The sequence below is a fragment of the Plecotus auritus genome, assembly GCF_963455305.1.
Source record: "Plecotus auritus genome assembly, chromosome: 9".
NCBI lineage: Eukaryota > Metazoa > Chordata > Mammalia > Chiroptera > Vespertilionidae > Plecotus > Plecotus auritus.
Window position 1 is genome coordinate 93,062,235 of NC_137783.1, and position 26,737 is coordinate 93,088,971.

The 26,737-nt window shown below is 51.5% G+C and overlaps 1 protein-coding gene across 5 annotated transcripts in view; it reads left to right on the forward strand.

The window, feature by feature from the left end:
* The first annotated feature begins 214 nt into the window (after window positions 1-214).
* Window positions 215-26,737, forward strand: part of SMCO4 (single-pass membrane protein with coiled-coil domains 4) — a 69,192-nt gene continuing 42,669 nt past the window's right edge. For 2 of the 5 annotated variants that reach the window (XR_013958987.1, XR_013958988.1), the window contains exon 1: window positions 215-317. The gene's annotated coding sequence lies outside the window, so the exon portion shown is untranslated. Of the gene's footprint in view, window positions 318-1,998; window positions 2,142-26,737 lie in introns of those variants that run through there. The other 3 variants (XM_080640191.1, XM_080640194.1, XM_080640192.1) reach the window with 2 other exon arrangements.

Here is a 26,737-nt window from a genome sequence, read left to right on the forward strand (position 1 = left end):
CGGGGCCGGGCGCGCGGGACGATCTCCAGGTCCCGCGGCTCCTATTGGGAATCGAGAGTTGGGGCCGGGCCGCGAGCCAAGCTGGCCAGGGAAGTGAAGACGAGGGTGGCGGGGGCGGAGGCCCCGGCGAGGGCGGCGGAGAGTTAGGGTTAGGGCGAGAAGATGCGGCTTCCCGGCGGCAGAGGGCGCCTGGCGCTGCGGTCCGGCGCTCCGGAGGCAGGAGCGCGGGCGCGGAGAGGAGAGGCGAGGCGAGGCGCGCGAGCGGCGGCGGCCACTGCCACGTATTCCCGGCAGTGGCGGCGGCGGCGCGGGAGGAGGTGAGCGGAGCGCGGCGGCGAGGCGGGCGCGGGGACCCGGCGCTGGATGGGAGTGCGGACGCCAAGACAGCGCGGTTCCCGCCACGCCGGCTCCGCCGCCCGGGCTGACCGCCGAGGCCCGAAAGCCGAGCGGGTCCCGAGCGCAACTCGTGCGCGCTCGGCGGGCAGGGGCCAAGGAGACGCGCGCCCTCCCGGCTGTTGCGGCTCCAGGCGCGGAATCCCTGCCGCTGCGGGGCCCGGGCCCCGGCCGGGAAAAAGTTGGGGCGCACGGCGAGCCTGCGTGGGCCGGGCGGGAAGTGCGGGTGCCGGCGGACTGGGGTGTCGGGAGGACGCGGGGCGGGGCGGGGGGGGTCCCGGGCCAGAGGCGGGGCGGCCGGGAGCGCGGGGTTTGGGAAGGCGGAGACGCGGGTCCTGTAGGCGGGGAGAAACGGTTGCGTGCGCTCAGAGTCTCGGGCGTGAGTGGACGAGTGTCTGGCTGGGGGCTCTGCGGTGAGAGGGCGGCGCCACGGGTACGGACCCTGGGGATCGGCGGACCGGCCGGCCGTGGGGCAGAGCGCTGGGGAGAGGGTAGTGCCTCCTTCTTGCCTGTTTCGGGGCAGACCGGGAGAGGGTCAGGTTGAGAGTTGGGGACGCCTCTGGCGTCTGAAGCCCCGATGGGGAGTTCCTGTAAGAGGTGGAGGAGGGAGCTGAGAATTGCTTCCTCCACCGCTTGGGTTGAGTGCCGCCCTTCCCCATATGCCACATGCACCTCCCAGACTGCAGTGCTCTTGTCCTGGGGAAGTTGAGGAGGGACCCCTGAGTGGTTTAGGGGTTCCAAGGTGAGTAGGAGTGGGCTCCATGAAATCCTGACTGGAGCGGGAAGCTGTCTGACTCCCCCTCTTTCCCCCCCCGCCCCCGCCCCCGCCCCCTCATTCCCTCTCCAGTACCGCCAAGGTCTGATTCCCTGGTTTGGGCTAGCCAGAACCCCCAAACCGAGCAGCACATCTGCTCACAGGGTCCCGAGTATCCTGAAGGGGGTATAAAACATGGCCTTTTACTCTTTGCTGAGGTTGGTTATTTTAGAAACAAGTGGTTCTGGAGATGCTGGATGCTTAATTAGAACAATCTGTGTGGTGGCCCTCGACAATGGAGATGACTCATGCTGGCTTAATTTTTTCTTCCCCAGAAAAAAAGACACAAGTGTTCGAGTTCATTAGCAACAGTGATAGAGCTGGAGACCCACACTGTGGGTCTTTTGAGCTCTAGTTCTAGTTCTCGATATATATGAGCAGGTATATGATCTTGAATGAGTCACTTTGCTCTCTCTGGACCTCAGTTTCCTTATCTGTGAAATGGGATATAAAGAAAGAGAACTATACAATCTGATAGTGGCAGGAGTAGGTTTCTGAGGGAAACAGATCTTTTTCCTTGTGAGACTAGATTAGTCACACAATCAATTTCAACCTATTCCTATAAAGAAATTAGGATGGACTTAAAACAGATGAGAAGCAATATTGCAAAAAGCAAGACAAAACCAAAAACTAATAACAATTGGTACTAGACTTACAGTATGAATACTGTTCTCACGCAGGCTGTCTTTACTGTAAAGTTGTTTGTTGAAAAATAATGTGTGTTTCACTTGTGGATTTGAATTTTTGTGTTTGTTTGTTTGAGCCTTCAAGCCTGGAGTGGATGCTCAGTTGGACTGGTCTGGTGCAGCCTTACTTGAAGAACATCCCTAGGATATCTCATTGCCATAGTACTATAGATTTCCTTCTGTCTCTCTGATGCTGGGATCCTAGTACCTCGACTTCTGTCATCTTTTTCTTTCTGGCTTAAAAAGTGGTGAGCTGCTTCCTGTTGCATATATCCTTTCTGAATTTCTCACGGTTCTTTTAGTGAGTGTAATTAATAGGCAAACAGTGCACTAAATGCAGGACATTAAAAATAGCTTAAGGTAATAACTGCCCACCCCAGCCCTATTTTCAGACCTTCTGGGCAGCCTCTCACTAGAACTTCCGGGTCACCTGCTGGCCATCCAGATTTGGATACTAAGGGTCATCACAGATTGAAATGATATGGCCCAGTCAAACAGCACATTAATGATCAAGCCATGATGCTGGAAGGAGAGGAGAACTTTTGTATTTTATAACTGAATGCTCTTGTCCTTCTGTTTTCTTCCATTAGTAGCTTTCAGAATCCTTTTTGGATTTGACCACATCATTTTCAGTAATTGTTTTTCGTCAGTTTCTTGGAAGCTACAGTTAGTGGTAAAATTATATTCTCTCCAACAAGTAAAGGTTTGATCAATTAGGGTGAATCTTTAAAATATCTGTTATATACACACTACACACACGTGTGTGTGTGTGTGTTTAAAATTTGCTTTAACGAAGGGATGTTAAATTAATAAATGTCATGATGCTAATAATAGTTACCATTTGAGCCCCTACCATTTATCAGACAGTGTGAGGTGAGAAAAAAAGAGTTCAAAGTGCACAGCTCTTACAGCTGGCTCACGCAAGTTACTGTTGATCTTTGAAACTAAACAGCCTTTTATAATAGCGAACAAGGAATTCTTAGCTATCTTACAGGGTTGTGATATTATATGAGGCAGTGCATTTGGGAAACAACATGTAAACTGTGAAGTGCCCTCCAACCCAGGACCATGTATTAACATAATAAGCATGTGGGGACACTGGAAGCTTATGAGTCCAAGGGTCGTAGTGTCTGGTGGGCCTGGGTACACACCTGATCCCATCACCTGCCCCCTCTGAGCCTGGTGTCTGCATATGTAAAGTCAGGGTATTGTCTGCCTTACAGTAAATGAGATATACTGGTGAATTGCAGTGGGTGCTCAGTAAAGGGTGGCACCCACCCCTTTCTCTCCCTTTGCCCACAGGCACTCGGGATAATGGCATTGATTAAGTCTTCCAGTAGGAATTGTCCTCAAGGGAAAAAGGCTTTTAAAGTACACTTCTGGGCTTATGAATAATTCTTCCCGCCTTCACCTTCCCATTCCAACCCCCAACACACAGAGGGACTGTGGCAGTCCCTGCCATCATCTAAAAAGGAGGGCACTGACCCAAATCAGAAGCCACCCTTCTGTCATCGTTTTCATTCTGGCTTAGGGTCTTTGATAGGAAGGTGAAGATGGATGTAGCTAGTTTCCCTTTGCCCATTTTGTGCCCTTCTCTACTTTTTTACTCGTTTTATGGGCAGGGAAAAGATACTGAATGTGGAGTGTTTCTAGCGGGAGGGGAGATATTGGAAGAGCTATAGGATAAGGTTGGGGAGGGTGTGAGAGGGTGGGGGAAGGGCAGGGCAGATAAGGGCTGGGAAGGAGATGGTAGAGTTGAACCTGACACAAGAGCTGGAAAGCTTGACGTGGGAGAGATCTGATAGATGTAAGATTTGGCTCAATAAATGGGGCCACGTTCCACCTAGACCTGTAAGTCTCTCTTGTGGGGCCTTGGAGTACTCATGCTACAGGCAGATTTTGACTTGTGGTAGCATCATAAATGAGTTTCCATAGCAAGTAGTATGCTGAAAAGGAAGTTAAGTTCCAAGAGGGTGCTTGTTGTGACTGATACCAGAATATCTCTGAGAATTTTATGAAGATTCAGTCAGTCTTTAAGAATACTTCTTAGTCATCTGAAGATATTAATTAAGAAATAGGTTAAAAAAAATAGAAATGTGTTCTTTGTGAGCATTTGAAAAGATGCAATCTTCCTAAATCTTTGGAACAAAGGGAGTCCAAACAAAAAAATCATAGAGCTGTATGTTTTAAAAGCATTTCCTCCCAAAGTGATGCTCTCCCCCCCCCCCCCCTTCCCATTCTCCTCGTGCATTATTTTGATAATGGGTTAATTTTGGCTTCTTTCACATTTTGGAAGCCTAATTTTTTAAAAAAAATACATTTTATTGATATTTTACAGAGGGGAAGGGAGAGGGATAGAGAGCCAGAAACATCGCTGAGAGAGAAACATCGATCAGCTGCCTCCTGCACACCCCCCACTGGGGATGTGCCCACAACCAAGGTACATGCCCTGGACCGGAATTGAACCCGGGACCCTTCAGTCCGCAGGCCAACCCTCTATCCACTGAGCCAAACTGGTTTCGGCTGGAAGCCTAATTTTAATGTTTATGAATGACCCTAATTTTTAGATCTCAATGTGCCTTCTTTTCTCTTGAGTAATTCATATTCATTCACTGTGAAGCAGCCATGCGGGTGGTGAGGAGCACAGATCCAGAGCCAGGTGGGGGGCGGCGGGGTAGGCAGCGTGGCGCCCTCGGAGAGCTGGGCTCTCTACAACTTGGGTTTAATCCTCACAGCAACTCTGGAGGTTGATCGTGTCATTCCCAGTGCACAGAGGGGGAAATGGGCACAGAGAGTCCAGTGTACCCACATAGCCAGCAAGTGGTTCGTCTGAGTGCCAGCTGAGATCTGTGTGACTCCAAAACCTGTGCAGGCAGAGGCCTGGCACGTGCTGCCAGGGTTGCACTCTGTCCTGTAGGCTGGGGGTTTTCACTAAGGCAGAGAGGGTCCGGTCTGTATTTTAGAAAGCTGGCTCGTGGGCAGTATAGACTGTGAAATTAGGAGAAATGAGTCCATGAGAGTAATTGGCATGAGAGATGCCGAGGACTTGAACTTAAGACATTAAGACAGTGGCAGCAGTGATGGAGAAAGGGTGATGTGTCAGAATGATAGCGCTTCGTGTCCCCCCACCCCCCGGAATTGCAGATGCTAATGGTGTGGACTGAAAGCAATCTCTGCAGAAACCAAAGTCGCCTCCTTTGGTTTCCCATGTCCGGTGGAGCAGGTGCCTGAGTAAAACCTGAAAGCGCCTTCCCCTCTCTTCGCTCACCCCTTGGCCTTACCATTTCTGCCTTTCAGGTTCCTCAGGCCCCATTTAGGAAATACTGGTTTGAGCATTCAAACAAAGCAATAGCATTGAAGGAAAAACACCCCCAAGGAAGGAAATTTCCTGGGGTGTAGTCTAAATCCCACTGTTCCCTGGTGGACCCAGTCTATCCACTAGGGGGTGTGATCTGCAGTTTTGCCTGTACCTCAAGAATTGACTGCCTCTAGGCAGGGCTGACTTGTAGGTACACAGCATGCCCGGGCTGGCTGGGAAAGGGAGGAGTGGTGGGTGAGTTCACAGAGGTGACCAGCCCTTTGAGGAGGAGGTGGGACCACCCTCCCCTGAAGGGTGCAGCTTCAGTGAGGAGCCAGGCCATACTTGGGTGAACCGGATTCAGAGCAAGGGGAGATGATGAGTCCTGGTGGCTAATGTCCATGCGTCCCCATCAGGATGTATGGTGGCCACGTCAGTAATATGCTAGTCTCATGCCCTCTACTAGAGTCAGTGCCAGACTTCATAACAAACTTGCGTGGGCTTCTGTTTTCCCAAAGGCATAACACGCATGCCCTTCAGAGAGTTCTTGCTTCGCTTGGGGCAGTTGGTCAGGTTTTGGATTTTTGGGAGCTTCATGCTCTTTGGGAGGAAGGTTACCTTTATTCCCAGGGTTACCTTTATTGGATTGCCTACTTCTGGCATCGCAGTCATAAGCCATCTCTGCGGTGAGTCACTGTGGAAGGCTCAGCTCCCCTACCTTTGCTGGATGGTACCCCTTTCCCTCCAAGATTTGACCTCTTTTCCTTGTCTGAAGGGCATCTCTTGGCAGCCCCCCAGCTGCAGACTGTGAAAGTGCCCAGTGAGTTTGGCTGGTGCTAACAGGGTACCTGTTTTAATGGGAGGAGCATTTTTGCCTGGCCATGTTAGCTGTCTCGCCTGCCTCTTAAACATTATGTCCTAAGCCAGTGGTCAGCAAACTCATTAGTCAACAGAGCCAAATATCAACAGTACAACGATTGAAATTTTTTTTGAGAGCCAAATTTTTTAAACTTAAACTTCTTCTAACGCCACTTCTTCAAAATAGACTCGCCCAGGCCGTGGTATTTTGTGGAAGAGCCACACTCAAGGGGCCAAAGAGCTGCATGTGGCTCGCGAGCCGCAGTTTTGCCGACCACTGTCCTAAGCAAAGCCCCTTGGTTTTTCTTTTTCTTTTTGCTTCATGTTAGCTGTGTGTGTGTGTGTGTGTGTGTGTGTGTGTGTGTGTTTGTTTTAATTATTACTGGGAAACAAAAGAGATACTAATTAAATATTTGAGTCCACAGAAGTGCCTCTACTGGCAAGCAGAAAGAATAGTTACATATTTCGCCAGGATACCATTCATTGATTTATGTCTCCCTTTTCCACATTGTTGCTGTTTTGTTGGCAGAGCCATCTGATTTGATCAGTTTGGATGTCAGCAGTGAGTGTGAAAAGATCTCTGGGCTGTGTGCCGAAGTGGAGGGGCCTCACATGAGTGGGCCTCGGGGCTGCCAGTCTTGGCTGTGCCCGCAGTCTGAGGAGCCTGGCACACACGCCTTTGTCCGGGAGGTGGCGTTTGGCCAGGCCTTTTCCTTGACTTTGCTGGCAGCAGCTCAGTGGGTGGCTTTTCCTCTGCTGTTGGAAAGAGCATTCTCCCTTAATCCTGAAATTCTCTCGCAATCTCGGTTACTGCTTTGTTTTCTCTCATTCTGTGGGGTGAAAGGCAGAAAGTCCCAGGACAGTGAGTTTGGAGCTGTGCAGGTTCAGGGTAGGACAGGTTTGCAGCTTGCACAGAGCCTTTCCACACGTGTTCCTTATATCTCACATCTCTCTTCTTCCCTGTTGACCCCAATCCTGCCTCTCACCAGTGGCTTAGAAACTGGACTCGAACTTGATCAGTCACTCTTGGGAAGACCTAGAAGTGGGCACCAAACTTGTTCAGATTGGTGTGATAATTTCACAGCAAGACAAGAACCCTGGTTTGGTGGTGGTGGTTTTTAACCAGTTCATTTGGCTTTAAAAAAATGATAGAGATAATACATGAATATATTACACTCGTAAGCCCCACACTCCCATTCAAAGAGTACGTAGTAGTGCATAGCAGAAAATGTAAAGTCCTCCTTCATCCAGTTCCCCTTCCCTACGCACCGCCTCCCTGCTGGGTTCTCAGAGGTGACCAGTGTGATGTGTATCCTAAATTATTCATCAGCCTGGATAGACACAAATACAGATAGTTTTGTTTTGTTTGTAAGCATCAATCTGGTTGCATCATATATATCGTTTTGTCATTTTCTCTTTTCCCATAATATGTCTTGTAGATCTTTTCATGTATGTAACTCTTTTTATTTCCCTTTTGTCTAAAAAATATTTTATAGTTATAGATAGATCACAATTTATGAGGCAGCCCCCCTTGAGAGACATCTGAACTAACTCTTTGGCTTTTCTGTTATATCTTCCCACATACCTACTGTTACGCACATATGCATGCATTTCTCAGAAGTGGAACTGGTGTGTCAAAGTTTTACACATTTAAACTGTGATAGCAATACCCACGCTGTGCTCTCAAGGGCTGTACTGGTTTAAGCGGTCAGGACTGTATGAGGTTGCCCATTTGCTGTGGGCTGCCATTCTTCTAGGGGAAGGACATGGGTTGTGGTGAGTAGGCATTTCATTGATTATGATTGAGGCTGTGAGACTCCTCATTTGGCCTCTGGATCCTAGTGGGCGCTTCCATAGTAACCACAGAAAGTGCGGAGCTGAGCTCTCTAGGACCAAGGTGTGAGCATCCTGTTGCCAGGATGACCCCCGTGGCTCTGGAAGCAAGCACTCCTGGTTTGCCATTCTCTTCGCTTCTCCCAGAGGCTGGGTACGAGAATTGAGCACTTTAATTGGGGTGTAACCTGCTGGGGTATTTCTGCCGACCTCTCCCCTGAGGAAGTAAGCATGTGTAGGCAGCACATTGAGACCTGTCGGTCCTGCGCTGCTGAGGCAGGGATTTGAGGCTGGGGGGCTGAGCTGGGAGAACATGTAAAGATCACTTGCCGGAAAATCAGTCCCTCTTGCTTCTGGAATAGCCTCCATGAATGGGGTGAAGCAAGGTTCTGTGTGCGGTGGGCCTCTCCTTCAGGGGTGGTGATCAGTGCCCGTCTCCTGGCTTGTTGGAATATTGTGATGCTTTGCCCCTTAGCCAGCGTGCTTTGGGGAGAAGCCATGGTCTCCTAGACGGTGTTCCAAGGGTCTGACCTGGTAGAGGAGGCATCTGGGGGCCCTCATGAATAGCATCCCCCTTCCCTTACCCATCCCCCTCCCTCCCACTCCCCTGCCTCTGGCCATCCCTGCAGACTGAGCTGCCCAGTGGGTTTGGGGAAGCTCTGGCCTACTGGATGAGTGTACTTTACCTGCCATTCAAGGGGACCAGAGAAGAGAGTGATAGAGGATGCTCCAGGGTCAGGACCAGGGGGTTCCAGCTCCCCCTGAGCACCTTATGGCTGTGGGATGTAAGCAAAGTTATTTTATCCCCTGGGCCTCAGCTTCCTCATCTGTAAGCCAGGAATAATAGTACCAACCTCACAGGGCTGTTGTGAGGATTCAGAGAGTAAGGTTTGTAACACACTCAGCATATTACCTAGTAAGGACTCAGTAATTATAAGTGATGACTACTCTTACTTGTGTTCCTTTTTCCTTCATAAATGTTATTAAATGCATGAATGCACATTACATTTGCTAAATATAAAACTGCCTATAGTCGAGTATTGTTAAAGAAAGGAGGCCAGGAGACAAGGAGGCCAGGAGACGAGGAGGCCAGGAGACGAGGAGCTGACTACAGGCAGATTTGGGTGGGTGGGGGCTGTGGGAGTAAGAGGGGGTGAAGGGGAAGGTTTGGCTGGGAGCCTTGGGAGGGGAGGAGGGCAGGTCTGATGTTGTCTTCTCACAGCAGTCCTGCTGTGAAACCCCAGGGCCCTAAATGCATAGATCAAGAGTGCGGGTCCCTAGTACAACTTCTCCCTTTGGGTGGGGGGTGAGGGGGGTGCTGAGCCAGGCCCTTTGAGGTGAAGTGCCGCCCCTGCCCCTGGCTGGCCCTTACCGAGTGGAGATAGGGAGATGGGGGTCCGGTCTCCTCACTCTGGGGATTGGGATTCTTTCTCTCTTCTTCACCTGCCACGTGCTGCCTGTTTCCAGATGTGGGGAAAAATCGACAGTGTTTGGCGCTCTGCAAAGGTCTGCCTCCTGAGGGAGGCGCTTGTGGGATGAGGTCACTGAAGTCAGGTGAGGCAGGGCTGGCATTCAGAGTGAGGCTTGCCCTGCTTCAGAGCTCATGCTTATACCTTCTAACCGGTTACGTTCCTAGCAGTGCTGCCCGGGTGGGTGTTGTTAGCACTGTGCTAGCAGTGCTGCCTGGGTGGGTGTTGCTAGCAGTGCTTCCTGGGTGGGTGTTGCTAGCAGTGCTGCCTGGGTGGGTATTGCTAACAGAGCTGGCCCTGGGTGGATGTTGCTAGCAGTGCTGCCTGGGTGGGTGTTGCTAGCAGTGCTTCCTGGGTGGGTGTTGCTAGCAGTGCTGCCTGGGTGGGTATTGCTAACAGAGCTGGCCCTGGGTGGATGTTGCTAGCAGTGCTGCCTGGGTGGGTGTTGCTAGCAGTGCTTCCTGGGTGGGTGTTGCTAGCAGTGCTGCCTGGGTGGGTGTTGCTAGCAGTGCTGCCTGGGTGGGTGTTGCTAGCAGTGCTGCCTGGGTGGGTGTTGCTAGCAGTACTGCCTGGGTGGGTGTTGCTAGCAGTGCTTCCTGGGTGGGTGTTGCTAGCAGTGCTGCCTGGGTGGGTGTTGCTAGCAGTGCTGCCTGGGTGGGTGTTGCTAGCAGTGCTTCCTGGGTGGGTGTTGCTAGCAGTGCTTCCTGGGTGGGTGTTGTTAGCACTGCTGCCTGGGTGGGTGTTGCTAGCAGTGCTGGCCCTGGGTGGGTGTTGCTAGCAGTGCTGCCTGGGTGGGTGTTGCTAGCAGTGCTTCCTGGGTGGGTGTTGCTAGCAGTGCTGCCTGGGTGGGTATTGCTAACAGAGCTGGCCCTGGGTGGATGTTGCTAGCAGTGCTTCCTGGGTGGGTGTTGCTAGCAGTGCTTCCTGGGTGGGTGTTGCTAGCAGTGCTGCCTGGGTGGGTATTGCTAACAGAGCTGGCCCTGGGTGGATGTTGCTAGCAGTGCTGCCTGGGTGGGTGTTGCTAGCAGTGCTTCCTGGGTGGGTGTTGCTAGCAGTGCTTCCTGGGTGGGTGTTGCTAGCAGTGCTGCCTGGGTGGGTGTTGCTAGCAGTGCTGCCTGGGTGGGTGTTGCTAGCAGTACTGCCTGGGTGGGTGTTGCTAGCAGTGCTTCCTGGGTGGGTGTTGCTAGCAGTGCTTCCTGGGTGGGTGTTGCTAGCAGTGCTGCCTGGGTGGGTGTTGCTAGCAGTGCTGCCTGGGTGGGTGTTGCTAGCAGTGCTTCCTGGGTGGGTGTTGTTAGCACTGCTGCCTGGGTGGGTGTTGCTAGCAGTGCTGGCCCTGGGTGGGTGTTGCTAGCAGTGCTGCCTGGGTGGGTGTTGCTAGCAGTGCTTCCTGGGTGGGTGTTGCTAGCAGTGCTGCCTGGGTGGGTATTGCTAACAGAGCTGGCCCTGGGTGGATGTTGCTAGCAGTGCTGCCTGGATGGGTGTTGCTAGCAGTGCTTCCTGGGTGGGTGTTGCTAGCAGTGCTGCCTGGGTGGGTATTGCTAACAGAGCTGGCCCTGGGTGGATGTTGCTAGCAGTGCTTCCTGGGTGGGTGTTGCTAGCAGTGCTTCCTGGGTGTGTGTTGCTAGCAGTGCTGCCTGGGTGGGTGTTGCTAGCAGTGCTGCCTGGGTGGGTGTTGCTAGCAGTGCTGCCTGGGTGGGTGTTGCTAGCAGTGCTTCCTGGGTGGGTGTTGCTAGCAGTGCTGCCTGGGTGGGTGTTGCTAGCAGTGCTGCCTCGGTGGGTGTTGCTAGCAGTGCTTCCTGGGTGGGTGTTGCTAGCAGTGCTTCCTGGGTGTGTGTTGCTAGCAGTGCTGCCTGGGTGGGTGTTGCTAGCAGTGCTGCCTGGGTGGATGTTGCTAGCAGTGCTGCCTGGGTGGGTGTTGCTAGCAGTACTGCCTGGGTGGGTGTTGCTAGCAGTGCTTCCTGGGTGGGTGTTGCTAGCAGTGCTGCCTGGGTGGGTGTTGCTAGCAGTGCTGCCTGGGTGGGTGTTGCTAGCAGTGCTTCCTGGGTCGGTGTTGTTAGCACTGCTGCCTGGGTGGGTGTTGCTAGCAGTGCTGGCCCTGGGTGGGTGTTGCTAGCAGTGCTGCCTGGGTGGGTGTTGCTAGCAGTGCTTCCTGGGTGGGTGTTGCTAGCAGTGCTGCCTGGGTGGGTATTGCTAACAGAGCTGGCCCTGGGTGGATGTTGCTAGCAGTGCTGCCTGGGTGGGTGTTGCTAGCAGTGCTGCCTGGGTGGGTGTTGCTAGCAGTGCTTCCTGGGTGGGTGTTGCTAGCAGTGCTGCCTGGGTGGGTGTTGCTAGCAGTGCTGCCTGGGTGGGTGTTGCTAGCAGTGCTGCCTGGGTGGGTGTTGCTAGCAGTGCTTCCTGGGTGGGTGTTGCTAGCAGTGCTGCCTGGGTGGGTGTTGCTAGCAGTGCTTCCTGGGTGGGTGTTGCTAGCAGTGCTGGCCCTGGGTGGGTGTTGCTAGCAGTGCTTCCTGGGTGGGTGTTGCTAGCAGTGCTTCCTGGGTGTGTGTTGCTAGCAGTGCTGCCTGGGTGGGTGTTGCTAGCAGTGCTGCCTGGGTGGATGTTGCTAGCAGTGCTGCCTGGGTGGGTGTTGCTAGCAGTACTGCCTGGGTGGGTGTTGCTAGCAGTGCTTCCTGGGTGGGTGTTGCTAGCAGTGCTGCCTGGGTGGGTGTTGCTAGCAGTGCTGCCTGGGTGGGTGTTGCTAGCAGTGCTTCCTGGGTCGGTGTTGTTAGCACTGCTGCCTGGGTGGGTGTTGCTAGCAGTGCTGGCCCTGGGTGGGTGTTGCTAGCAGTGCTGCCTGGGTGGGTGTTGCTAGCAGTGCTTCCTGGGTGGGTGTTGCTAGCAGTGCTGCCTGGGTGGGTATTGCTAACAGAGCTGGCCCTGGGTGGATGTTGCTAGCAGTGCTGCCTGGGTGGGTGTTGCTAGCAGTGCTGCCTGGGTGGGTGTTGCTAGCAGTGCTTCCTGGGTGGGTGTTGCTAGCAGTGCTGCCTGGGTGGGTGTTGCTAGCAGTGCTGCCTGGGTGGGTGTTGCTAGCAGTGCTGCCTGGGTGGGTGTTGCTAGCAGTGCTTCCTGGGTGGGTGTTGCTAGCAGTGCTGCCTGGGTGGGTGTTGCTAGCAGTGCTTCCTGGGTGGGTGTTGCTAGCAGTGCTGGCCCTGGGTGGGTGTTGCTAGCAGTGCTTCCTGGGTGGGTGTTGCTAGCAGTGCTGGCCCTGGGTGGGTGTTGCTAGCAGTGCTGGCCCTGGGTGGATGTTGCTAGCAGTGCTGCCTGGGTGGGTGTTGCTAGCAGTGCTTCCTGGGTGGGTGTTGTTAGCAGTGCTTCCTGGGTGGGTGTTGCTAGCAGTGCTGCCTGGCTGGGTGTTGCTAGCAGTGCTGCCTGGTTGGGTGTTGCTAGCAGTGCTTCCTGGGTGGGTGTTGCTAGCAGTGCTGCCTGGGTGGGTATTGCTAACAGAGCTGGCCCTGGGTGTATGTTGCTAGCAGTGCTGCCTGGGTGGGTGTTGCTAGCAGTGCTGCCTGGGTGGGTATTGCTAACAGAGCTGGCCCTGGGTGGATGTTGCTAGCAGTGCTGCCTGGGTGGGTGTTGCTAGCAGTGCTTCCTGGGTGGGTGTTGCTAGCAGTGCTGCCTGGGTGGGTGTTGCTAGCAGTGCTTCCTGGGTGGGTGTTGCTAGCAGTGCTGCCTGGGTGGGTGTTGCTAGCAGTGCTTCCTGGGTGGGTGTTGCTAGCAGTGCTTCCTGGGTTGGTGTTGCTAGCAGTGCTTCCTGGGTGGGTGTTGCTAGCAGTGCTGCCTGGGTGGGTGTTGCTAGCAGTGCTTCCTGGGTGGGTGTTGCTAGCAGTGCTTCCTGGGTGGGTGTTGCTAGCAGTGCTTCCTGGGTGGGTGTTGCTAGCAGTGCTGGCCCTGGGTGGGTGTTGCTAGCAGTGCTGCCTGGGTGGGTGTTGCTAGCAGTGCTGGCCCTGGGTGGGTGTTGCTAGCAGTGCTGCCTGGGTGGGTGTTGCTAGCAGTGCTGCCTGTGTGGGTGTTGCTTACAGAGCTGGCCCTGGGTTGAGGTCTGTGATGGTCTCTTATGCCACTCAGTGTGTAATGTCTGTGCATGTGTTCATGTGCATGCATGTTTGTGTATGACAGCAAGTTCATTTGAAGTCTCTAACTTGTTTGCCGATGGTTTGCCCCGGTGGTCGGCAAATTCATTAGTCAACAGAGCCAAATATCAATAGTACAACGATTGAAATTTCTTTTGAGAGCTAAATTTTTTAAACTTAAACTTCTTCTAATGCCACTTCTTCAAAATAGACTCGCCCAGGCTGTGGTATTTTGTGGAAGAGCCATACTCAAGGGGCCAAAGAGCTGCATGTGGCTCACAAGCCACAGTTTGCCGACCACGGGTTTACCCAAACTGGAGGTCTGAGAACCGCAGATTGAGTGTGGGGAAGGCTGTACCCAAGACGTCTGAAGCCGGTCAGGCTGTGAGGTTCAGATGGGGAGAAGGAAACCTTGCTCTTGGAGGCTGAGCTTGGTGGGTGAGCTTTTTGTCCGTGGTCCTGGGAGGAGCAGAGCCATGCAGCAAGGATGCAGGTGGGGCTTGGGCACACGGCATGGCTTGCAGAGGACTGACGTGAGTCCAGATAATGTGTGTGAGAATTCACTGTGCCCGTGGGAGAACAGTGGCCTGTGGTATGAGAGGTTTCAAAGTAGTGTGTGGTGAGTGCCCTAAGGGTAAGTCAGTGGATGGAGACCCGCTTTGGCTCCCAGGTCTGAGGCTTCTCAGAAGCAGCCCAACTAAACAAGCCTGTCTGCCCCTAGAGAGCAGGTGGACTTCACCTTGCAGATGCGGACCCTGAGGCCCAGAGGTGAGATACTTATTCAGGGTCTCGGCCTTGGTGAGGGAGGGCTGAGCCGGCGCCTGTCCTCCCTGTTCCCCATCCACAAGTGGTAAGTGATCACTGAGTGGTGCTGCCCTGAGGAGCACTTCGTACCTGGAGGAGCTCAGTATTATTTATCGAACAAACACATTGAAGTCCCATTTCAGTTCTGGTCCTGGCTCTTCTGTCTCTGAGCAAAGTTAGGCTATCAGCCTCTCAGTTTTGTCCTTTGTAGAATGGGTACAGCACCGCTGCCTCCCTCCTCATCTTATCCTCACTCACTCATAATTCATTCAGCATTTACTTAGTGCCTGCTGGTGCCAGACACTGTTCTCTGTGTTGGTCACTTTGTACTGAACAAAGGAAGGTCAGATCCGTTTCTTCTGGGGTTTATTTTCTAGGGAGGGGCGACAGATAGTAAGTGAAAGTCACGGTATGTGTGTTCATTTCCTAGGGCTCCTGTGACAAAGGACCACGCGCCGGATGGCTTAAACAACAGAGGTCCATTCTCTCCCAGTCTGGAGGCTCTGAGGGAGCATCTTCCGGTCCCCTCTCCTGGCTTCTGGTGCTGCGGCAGGCCTTGCTGTTCTTAGCTTGTGGGGGCCGAGCTCTGCTCTCCGCCTCGGTCATCGCATGGCCTTCTCCCTGGGTCTCTCTCTAATTTTCTTTTAAGGACTCCCGTTCTTGGATTAGGGCCCGCTCTATTCCATTGTGTCCTCATCTTAACTGATTATATCTGCAAAGACCCTATATCCAAATGAGGTCACATTCCACGGTGTCAGGAGGTCATGGCTTTCTGGGGACACTGTTCAATCCAGCACAGTATGTGAGGATGTGAGGTGGGGATGAAAAGCGGGGGACGTGCCGGGGCGGAGGTGGGGTGGGAGGTGTTGGGAGGTGATCAGGGCAGGCCTGGCTCAGTGTTTGAGCTTCCATCTGGAGGAGGGGAGTGGGGACAAAGCCGCCTGTAGAGGGAGAGCATGCTAGGCAGAGGCCTTGCGTTGGGCACATGCAACTGCTGGGATGGTGTAGGGACAGCGTGGTTGGAGAGAGAGAGAGAGAGTGTGTGTGTGTGTGTGTGTGTGTGTGTGTGAGTGTGTGTGTGTGAGTGTGTGTGTGTGAGTGTGAGTGTGTGAGTGTGAGTGTGTGTGTGAGTGTGTGTGTGAGTGTGTGTGTGTGTGTGTGTGTGTGAGTGTGTGTGTGAGTGTGTGTGTGAGTGTGTGTGTGTGTGTGTGTGTGTGTGTGAGTGTGTGAGTGATATGAGGTTCCAGAGGTATGTAAGGGGGTCAGGGGTCAAAGAGTGTGTGTGTGTGTGTGTGTGTGTGTGAGTGTGTGAGTGATATGAGGTTCCAGAGGTATGTAAGGGGGTCAGGGGTCAAAGAGTGTGTGTGTGTGTGTGTGTGTGTGTGTATGTGTGTGTGTGATATGAGGTTCCAGAGATATGTAAGGGGGTCAGGGGTCAAGTAGGTCCTTGCCCGTCTTTGAGAGGACGTAGGTGGGAGCTGCTGCTGTGGCTGTGAGCACGAATGAAGTAGGACCAGCTCCTTTAGCATATTTTCCGTTCGGATGGCCATTCTGGCACCGTGCTTGCCCCGTAGATATTTTGTAGCCACTGTTTCTCTGCAGTTTGTTGTTCTTAATTCTCACCTGAGGATATTATTCCCCCCATGCTTTTTAGAATGGAAGGGGAGGAGGGGAGACAAAGAGAGAGAAATATCCATGTGAGAGAGACACATTGATTGGTTGCCTCCTGCACGCACCCTGACTAGGGTCAGGGATCACACCTGCAACCGAGGTATGTGTACATGCCCTTGACCGGGAATCAAACCCCTGACCCTTCAGTCCTCAGGCTGACGCTCTAACCACTGAGACAAATCGGCCAGGGTTACTGTTTTTTCTTAAAGGTTAGTGCTCAGTTGACTTTTTTTTTTTATTTTTTTTATTCTCTTGCTTAAAGTATTACAAAGAGTAGTACTATGTCTCCTTTTTTCCTCCATTGACCTTCCCCTGGCCTCTCCTAACCCCCAGTATCTTGCGTCCATTGGTTATGGTTATATGCATGCATACAAGTCCTTAGATTGATCTCTTACCCCCCGCCCAACCCTCCCCAGCCTTCCCGCTGTAGTTTGACAGTCTGTTCGATGCTGCTTTGCCTCTGTATAGATTTTTGTTCATCAGTTTATAATGTTCTTTATTATCCATAAGTGAGTGAGATAATGTGATATTTTTCTTTCATTGACTGGCTTATTTCACTTAGCATAATGCTCTCCAGTTCCATCCATGTTGTTGTAAATGGTAAGAATTCCTTCTTTTTTATGGCAGCATAGTATTCCATTGTGTAGATATACCATAGTTTTCTAATCCACTCATCTGCTGATGGGCACTTAGGTTGTTTCCAAATCTTAGCTATGGTAAATTGTGCTGTTATGAACATCGGGGTGCATATATCCTTTCTGATTGGTGTTCCTGATTTCTTGGGATATATTCCTAGAAGTGGTATTACTGGGTCAAATGGCAGTTTCATTTTTACAGTTGACTCTTAATCCACTACCCTTTTCTGTCTGTTCTCTCTACTAGAATCTAGATGCCTTTTCACCCACCCACCTCCCCACACGTAAACCACAAACATGAAGAAGAGAAAGTAGACAGGCAGGTTTGGGGTGGCTGGGACTGCCAGGACGCCCAGCGCGAGCCGCAGCCCTGCTCCCAGCCGTGTGTTCTCCTCTAGTCCTGGGCCTGCCTGGTGGACAGGGTGCCTGTGGGTATGGACTTTATCACCCACCAGATTTAGGAAACCTGGTCAGTGTGTGAGTCGATGCATTCAGCTCTCCAGGTCCTGCTGAGGATAAAGCCACTATGCCATGAAAGAGTTGAGTCAGCTCCCAGGGGCAGCAGCCACACTTGGCCTTGAAAATGCAGGGCAAGGAGGGATGTCCAAAAGTACCTGCCCAGAGACGGAGGGAGCGGTTGTGCGGTCACTGTACTCGGCCCGACGCCCTCTCTCCTGCCCGCTTTGTAACTGACCTGCAACGTTTTGCACAGTGTTGTTCCCTTTTGCTCAAACACTTAGGCCTGTGGGCTGAGTATCACTCACTGGAAAGAAGGAACGCCAGGCGGTGGCTCGCCCTTAGCCGCCTGGCCTGACAGTCGGAGGCCTGTGCTGGTTTGGTTTGCTCGGTTGCTGTGGGAATCATAAATTTCAGATTCCTTGGCGTCAGAGCTGAAGGGAAATCTCCTTATCCGGCTGACATTTAATTTCCTCTTTGGGCCTCAAAGGGAAAGGGCCTGACGTGTTTGAGATTAGAGCTCTGAGACATGGGCCGTGGGTGGCCTGCCTCCAGGCCCTCTCCCTGCTGCACCAACTAGGGTAGTGCCAGGAGCGCCCACTGAGCGAGGCGATCTGGGAGGCCACTGGCACTGTCACCCCTCTGGGGGGCACCGCTTTAGAACGTAATTATGTGTAAGCGGAGATGGAAATAGACTTCCCCAGCCGGGAGCCGGGAGCCGGGAGCCGGGAGCAGCTGCTCTTCGGAAGGATTTCGGGAATTGCCTTTGGGAGCTATTCACTTATCCCCCCCCCCCCGCCCCCCTCCCCGCTCGTCCCCCCAAACAAAACACACAGCCATATGAAATGAAAGTTGTGAAGACTGTTCCTAGCTAGAAAATGAACATTAACCAAGTGATTTGTGAGATTGTAATTCCCTCTCCAGAGTTATTTCTGGGCGTGCTTCCCCCCCACACCCTAAGCGCTTCCTGAGAGGAGCTGCCTTTGAACTGTGCCGCCCTCTCTGCCAGATGATACGGAAGTTTTGATGCAGGGAGGACCCCCAGGGGTCTATGAAGTCTGGTCTTGTTAGAGGCCTCGCCCAAGAGTGGGAGCCAGACGGGATGCCAAGTGTTCCCATAAAACACCTCCATTCCTGTGTCAGGTGGCCTTTGTTTCTGTGTGTGCACACCCAAGTGCTTAATAAAGAAATCCTTGTTGATGGGCAGGACCCACCGGATGTGGCCCCTGGTGCCCAGCAGGCAGCATGCTGGGAGTTAGCGCCCTGAGAGCTCAGTCTTCTGGCCCCGTGTGAGGACTGGTCACATCGCTGTGACCTTGGGGAAGTCATTGGCCTCCCTGGGCCTCAGTTGTCATCTCATCTTTAACCGGGGGTCGGATGAGATGGTCCCTGTCCACCCTGCACCCAATCCCCTGGTCACAGTGGATGCTCCTGAGGGCAGTGGGAACGTGGGCCCTGTCCTGTGGAGCCTGACACAGGCAGAGCTGCCACGGAGCTCCCCCTCGGCCTTTGTCCTGCTTGGCCAGACCCCCCAGAGCGCCTGCCTTCTGGGCCAACGTTGATGGGGAAAGGAGGAGCAGGTGGTGGGGATTTGGCCTAAATCTCCATCCTGGCTCTGGAGCAGGTGCCTCCAGTTGTTCAACGTGAGCTCCTTGTTCCATCTCAAGTTTCATGCAACTTTTTATTCTTGCCTCGAACAGAGTCCCTTTATTTCTGGATGTTGTTGTGAGAATTGTTTTTGCAATTACTGGCCAGGCAGAAAAGAGTGGATCATTACTATAAAATTGTATGTACATTACATTCCCAATTTAAGAAATGTCTGTGCATGGGAAAAAATACTGTAAAGAATTTAATTTCAGTGACTACCTCTGGATTTTGGTGTCACAGGAGATTTTTTTTATCTTTATACTAGAGGTCCAGTGCACGAAATTTGTGCATGGGTAGGGTCCCTAGGCCTGGCCAGCGATCAGGGCTGATCTGTAGGGCGACCGGTGGAGCAATCGGCGGGGACTTCACTGGCACCTGCCTTGGCCAGCCTGGTGCTGCCCACTCACTGGCTCTGCTCTCCACTGCTGCCCGCTCGCCAGCTGGCCCCGCCCCCTGCTGCCACCGCTGGTCACCTCCCTCAGTGGGGCAACCAGTGGGGCGATTGGGGAGTCCCCGCTGGCACCTGCCTTGACTGGCAGCAGCTCCTGCGTTGAGTGTCTACCCCTTGGTGGTCAGTGCACGTCATAGTGACTGGTCGTTCCACCGTTTGGTTGATTTGCATATTAGGCTTTTATTATATAGGATAGGACTTTTCACCATTTTCTACATTGATCATGTATTGTCTTTGTATGTAAATCAGTTAAAATTACTTTAAGTAATAAATAGCTACCTGTCAGGATTTAATATGTGCTAAATAATGTTAAAAACTTGCCATTACAATATCTTATTTAATCCTTACGATGAATCTGTGAGATCCTTTTTAAAATCTGAATGTGGACTTATTTTTATTGTAGTAAAATATCCATAACCTTTTTATAGTTACCTTTTTAACCATTTTGTATAGTTCTGTGCATTAAATACATTCTTTGTGAAATCCTTTTTTAAAACTCCTGGGAAGCTGAGACTTAGGAAAAAAACAGAGTTGTTTGCCTGAGATCCCCAAGAGTAAGTAGTTCCAGAGACAGGATTTGAACCCAGGATGCAGAGACTCAGAGATGTGGGTTCTCCGGTTGTGATGGTTGGAGTCCATGATTACTTACCCTGCCCGTGCTCACCACTTGCTTGCAGAAAGCTAGTCGCTAGTGTGTCTCTCCCCTTTGAGAGTTCTAGGGTTGGGCTTTGTGTGTATGTCAGTGGGTGCTCAGCCTGGCTCAGCATACTCGAGGCAGACATAGGTGCTGCCTGCTGATGGGCACCAGGGTTGATGACTGTGTGCTCCTGTTTCTGTGACAAAGGTTGAGGTGTATGGGCTGCTGTGTTGGGAAGGGTTGTGTGTTAGAATTCTGCCTCTGGAGGTGCTCAGCAGTGGGGTGCAGAGGAAAGAGCAGTGGCTTAGAGCTTAGATACCTGGCTATGTCAGATCTGGGTGCACTGTGCTGGGGGACTTTAGAGTAGGGATGGGGAACGTATAGCCCGCGGTCCGTACAAGGCCTGCAAAATCACTTCGTCTGGCATGGCATTAGGGGTGATTTAATTAAATGTTTGACTAAATATAGCAGTAATTTTTTTAAAATATATTTTATTGATTTTTTATAGAGAGGAAGGGAGAGGGATAGAGAGCTAGAAACATCGATGAGAGAGAAACATCGATCAGCTGCCTCCTGCACACCCCCCACTGGGGATGTGCCCGCAACCAAGGTACATGCCCCTGACCGGTATCAAACCCGGGACCCTTCAGTCCGCAGGCCAACGCTCTATCCACTGAGCCAAACCGGTTTCGGCAGCAGTAATTTTTAAGTTGATAATTTTATGTGGCTCGAGAATGATGTTATAAGTATCCAAATGTTCCTTGGCACATACAAGGTTCCCCACCTCTGCTTTAGAGAAAGGCCTGAGTTAGGTCTGTGCTTCAGTCCTGATTTTACCGTGTGGGCAGACACGCTTTGGCCTCGGTTTCCTCATTTCTAAGTGGGTGATAAAAATGCTTGTCCTACTTGCCTTCCACAGTTGTAGATGATTATGTGTCATGATGTGGGAGAAAAGCGCTAGGTAAACTAAAGGGCTGCCAAGCACATTTCTGTGATGGGAATTTTGAGTGTACGGTGGTGGGGCGTGGACCATCTGGGGCTGACCTCAGAGACTAGAGGAGGATGGATTTGGAAGTGAAGAGCAGCAGGTTTGCTTTGTTTTGCTTTTCCCATCAGCTCACTTCCTCCGCCATGGCTTCGTTGGTAAAGCACAGTGTTCCCTCGTCTACCTGTTGGAATGCTCTGGGATTTACTCGAACGTGTACCTGCCAAGGCCCTTGGATTCACCCTCCTGAAGACTTGCATCTCCGTGGTGAAATGAATTGTAATGTGGGGATGATTTTGTAGCTGTGTGGTAGTTGAAAGTATGCCATCTATTCCCCTGGTCCTGCCCCTCTTCCTGTCTTTATAGCAAACACCAGTCTGTCTCTTCCTAGTCTCCGGTGTTGAGTAGCCAAGCGTGCGAGTGGGCTGGGATCTGGAGGACTCGCCGGTGAGGGCAGGAGCTCTCCTTCTCACAGTCAACCTAGTGTTTGATTCTCATTGCACCAAGACACTGTGGAATATTAAGATCAAGAAGACAGGGTCTCAGCTCTCAGGAACCCACTGTTCCATGGGGAAGATGCATAGACTCAGGAAACAGTGATGGGGGTGAGGTTAGGGAGCTTGAAAAGTGACTGTCCTGAGACTGTAGCCTTCAGTCTAAGTGAGTGAAAATGCATCGTTGGGGCTGGTCAGAGGTAATGAACTGTTAGTGTGGCTTCTGTGACTTACTGTAAAAAAAAAAACAAAACCGTTTGAATCAGCTGTTTTAAAGCTGGGGTTTCTGTCTAGCTGCCCCTGAGATCATTTTGAGTCATCACTGTTTCAGTGCACGTTTCATCTGACAGGGAAGGCCAGGGGTCCTGGGCAGGGCCCTGCTGCAGCCACCCTGCCTCACCGCCCACTTGTCTTTGGCTTTGAGAACAGTACTCGAAGGCTAAGTAGGTCATGGATATCTATTTTGAACCGAGTGTGGCTGGGGTGCATGGACATTAAATTTCCAGATCCTGTTAGACTTGTTTGCCCAGAGGTTGGTGGTAAGTCTCTCTGACTGGTCGTGTGGTGTATTTATAAAGTGTGAGAGAGTGGAGGTAACCAGACACCCCTTTTCCCTGTAGGAGAGCCAGAGGTGGAGAGCTCTCAGAATCCTCCAAGGGGCGGGGGAGTGCATTCCTCCACTGCTTCCTTGGGTTTCCTGAGAATTCTTGATCCTCACTAACTTCATGAAACCTTTTTCTTTTAAGGAATCAAATTGATTTGTACTCAGAGGAGGTTGGCTACTGCTTATTTCGTACTAGAGGCCCAGCGCACGAAATTTGTGCGCAAGTATGGTCCCTAGGCCTGGCCTGCGATCAGGGCCATCTTCCCCAGCTGCCCACAGCCGGCCCCGCCCCCACCACCAATCACCCTTTGTGTGTGGGGCGACTGGTGGGGCAGGGCCCTTGGCCTGGCGCCGCCCGCATCCCCGGCCACCCACCCCCGGTTCCCCGTTCGCCTTAGGCGACCAAGAGGTGGTCAGTGTGCCTCATAGTGACTGGTTCAGTGGTTGTTCTGGTAGTTCCGCCTTTAGGGTCAATTTGCATATTACCCTTTTATTATATAGGATTATTCTATAGGATAGTTGGTGGTGGCTGATTTACTGTGTTGATCCTTTTATGTACATTTTATCGTTTAGTCCTCACAGTCTTGGAAATGGGATTATTGTCTGCGTTACACATGAAGAAACAGAGTCAGATGGTTCCGTAATGTGCCCACCCGCTGAGTGTGCAAGTAGCAGAGCCAGAGATTTGAACACAGGTCCTTTTGACCAGACTCTGCCTTTTGTCTCCATCCTACGGGTCCTTAGAGAGCCCTAGGGTTGGAAGACGCCCTGGCTGGAAATGGGGAGCAGGATTGCAGCTCCTGGGCCTGAGGAGAGGTGGGACCTTCCTTTCAGAGGAGGCAGCTGTGGGTGTTGGGGATGCAGGCCCCCAACTCACAGGGGCTTCCGGGTGGCGCTGGAGTTGTGTTTTAGGCTCTCACTCTGGGATCACTGGACCACAGAATTCTCAGTTTTCGCTCTTCGTTGCGTTTTCCTGTTCTCTAGGTGTTCTCGCCTCCATCCTTGGGTGAGTGCAGTGAGGTGGTGTAGGTGGTGACGGAGGCATTTTAACCACGTCCTCCGTATGCACCGGCTGTCGACCCGAATGTTGTTCTTCAGTACTCTGCTTGCCCTACATTTTTGAGGTGTGAACACAGGCTTTGGGGTGGGTGTTGGCTTTGTCTTTCTCTGCAGTTTCTTTCCCCTCAGCTCCTTAGGGAGTGCTGGCAGTAATGCTGCTGCTCACGGTCCTTTATATTTGCTGGCAAATCAGTTTGAGGGGCTTTGCACAGGCATTGCCTCATCCTGCAGGCCCAGCAAGCCATTGTCACCCCCATTTTCCACATGGGGACTCTTTTTTTGTTAAAATATATTTTTATAGATTTCATAGAGGAAAGGAGAGGGAGAGATAGAAACATCAATGATGAGAGAGAATCATCAATCAGCTGCCTCCCGCACACCCCACACTGGGGATCGAGCCCACAACCTGGGCATGTGCCCTGACCGGGAATCGAACCGTGACCTCCTGGTTCACAGGTCGATGCTCAACCACTGAGCCACGCTGGCCGGGCCACATGGGGACTCTTAAGGGACATCACAGACCTTAGACTTTTAGGTTCCTCAGAAAGCTTCGTAAACAACGCCAGAACAGGCGTTTACATTTACTTAGAATCGCTGTATTCTGAAAGTGAAAGTGCCCTCTTCAATCGCTCTCTGTGCTTACTGGTACCCAGGGGGGTTTGAGGTCAAGAGGGCTGGGACCCATTCTAGTTTCCCTCCCTGCCATTTCCTCTCTGAGTCTGCATCCTATAAATTGGGGGTAATAATAATATCGAAAGGAGCTGTGTGTGGTAAGATATAAATCAGGCAAGATATATAAAATTACCCAGGACTCAATGAATGTGTGTTTACTTTCTGTCTTTATTTTAAAATACCGTGACTTGGCGATCATGGATCTCAGCTTCGGAAGCAGAGGCCTGAGAAATTCCCCAAGGGCCCTGGTAACTGACCTCTCCTGCAAATGCAAGCGGAAGGGGAGGACAATGCATAAAGAACCACGAAGAACCCTTGTTTTAGCCAAAATCTCTCCAGGGTTTTCCCCCTTTTGGGTTTGAGGTGGAGTAGCAGGTATTTGCTTCCTTTTCCGTGAACCAGAGCTCTGGGAAGTCTGTGTTAGCTACGTGGCCACTCTCAAGTGTCCAGGACCAGTATTTTTAAAGAAATGAACAACTACTAAAACAGGATTTGAGAAACGGAGGTATTTATTATTTTCTTTATTGATTAAGGTATTACATATGTGTCCTTAGCCCTCCCCCCCACATTGCTCTCGCCACCCTCGGCTCATGCCCTCACCCCCCCCTGGTTTCTGTGTCCATTGGCTGTGCTTATGTGCATGCATATAAGTCCTTTGGTTGATCTCTCTCCCTTACCCCCACTCTCCCCTGCCTTCCCTCTGAGGAGAAATGGAGGTATTTTTAATGTGCCTGTTGGACACTTTTAGCACATGCATGTACAATGATTATGTAATTATCTTGAGAAGACTTTAAAGTCTAAATTTCAGGCCTTCTGGCCTCACCTCTGAGAAGGCCTACTCCAGCATGCAGCAGATTCCGTTTCTGACCACCTAATGGGAGGCCTTCCCTCCCACTCTGCCTCCCTCTCTTGTAAGTTTGAGTCCGGATGAGTAGAGGCAAGTTCCACAGAAACCAAGAAAGTGACCGGTGATGTTTGATCGTTGGGGATTCCAATTCTGTGTATATTTGTGATGTGACCTTGAGCGATTAGGTTTACCTCTGGCCTCAAGGAACTTGCACTCTTGTCAGGGAGGTGGGCCTGGAGTTGTGAGAGTCCTAATATCGATATGGGTGCAGACAAGGGTGCTTTTCTTCATGCGTTCTAGATCAGAAACTTGCAAGCTGTGGTTTCCTACCAAGAGGATCGCAAATAGGATTAAGGACTAGACTTTGCAGCCACTCTTCTTGGTCTCCCAGTGTTCAGCGACACCATCTGGCACAGTGACTTACAGGTGCCTGTTCACCTGTCCCTCTGCCCAGGTTGACGGCAAGCTCTGCAGGGCAGGGACTTGACCTGTGCCCTGTTATATATGTGGAACACAGCTGATACTTACATAAAACTTTTGAAGGAGTTGGGATCACTTACCATGGTGGAAAGAAGGCTGTGAGTTGATTGATGGCAACCACAGCCATCCCTCCTCCCCCAAGAATTGGCTGTCAACCACTAGGGGGCATTGGGAGCCGCGTGGGGCCAGGGGGGCTGAAAGTCCCCTCCTTTGCAGGTCTCTCCCAGAAACCAGGCTCAATTCCCTTCTCTACTCCAAGCCCATAGCACCTCTGAGGAGGAAAACAGAAATAGCTACAAGGTGGGTGCTTTGTAAGGAGCCCAAGGGGTGAGTGGTATTATCTCCTATTTCACAGGCCAAGATCTGGAGCAGTCACCCCGCTAGTGTGGAGGTGAGCCAGTCAGCAATTGAACACAGGTCTGCGATTCCAGTTCCAGGGCCTTAAGGAATGTGTACGCTGCTGCCTCTGCCCTGAGGACAAACCCAGCCACACAAATTTAATTAACCTGACAGCCCAAGAAACTTAAATTAGATCTAAGGATGAACTTCCTGACATTAAAAAAACAAAATTAAAGCTAAAACCGGGTATTCTAGAGCAGGGCTCTTCAAGCTGTCATCATAACCCGCAGTTACAGAATTAATTTGTGGGTGGACACGTTAAAAAAAGAAAAAAAGAAAAAGGGGACAGGATAAAAAATATTAGCACATCACTCATGGTAAGACTTGATGTGTGTGTGTGTGTGTGTGTGTCCTGGATCATGATGGAAATATATTTCTAACTGTGGTTTATGGTCAAAAATGTCCTAGAGAGAAAGAGATTATAGTTTAGATCAGTGTAGGTTAGATTGTCAAGTCTTTGGAAGCAGGGATCTATTCTCTCTTCCTTTTTATCTTCCCTCCATCCTTAGCCCAGTGCTGAGTACATGGTTGGCCCGTGGGTCTGCTGGGAGAACTTCAGACTGGGAGAAGTCACTACATACACATCCTGCCTTGTGCTCCCAGGGAAGTGAGAGTGGTGGTCTCTGCCACGCTTTGTGAGGAAGGAGAGAGACAGCCTGTGTGTGCTAGTTGAGAGCTTGGGCTTTGAAGTCTGAAGGACCAGGTTTGAGTTCTGTGTGCAGCATCCAGGTGTGTGGCGTTGGGTACGTTCCTTAACCCTACTCAGCTTCACTCCCTCCCTCGTTAAGCTGGGTGTAATGAGGGCACCACCTCAGGGCTACTGTGCGGATTAGAGGCGATAACTCCAGGTACGTGCCTTTAGTACAGTGCTCGGCATCTGATAAGCCGCCAGGAAGCATTATCTGCTGCTCTTGTTTTTATGATTAATCTTAAGAGCGATTAAGTGACTCATGCCAGGTCCGCTGTGGGAGGCACCTTCCAGAGCCCCAGGTCTGTGATGGTCGTAGATCTTGAACTAGAAGCTCAAACCTGTGGTCTGGCTGTGAGTGAAAGGAAGTGAATGTTGCAGTGGAGCAGCTGTCTGTGTGCTGAGGGAGATGTTCCGGTTTTGTAGGTGCGAGAAGCACAGCTTCTTTCTTATGCAGTGAGAGATAGGACTACCAGGTGCTTTTCATTTTATCAGAAAACAACGGTTTCAATTTAATGTGGGTGTTTTTTTAAACCACAATTTAAAACAAAGCACAACTGTTTCCTGAAACTGAACATAACTACGTGTATGATTAACCTGGTGATTTTTGTGCCCAGCACAGTAATATTTTTAGTGGAAGCTCCAACATCTGGTAAATACCGATTCTGAAATCACCAACTGGGTCTAGCAGCACCATTATCCAGTCAGAATTAACCATCCTATCTAATAAAGAGGGAATATGCTAATTAAC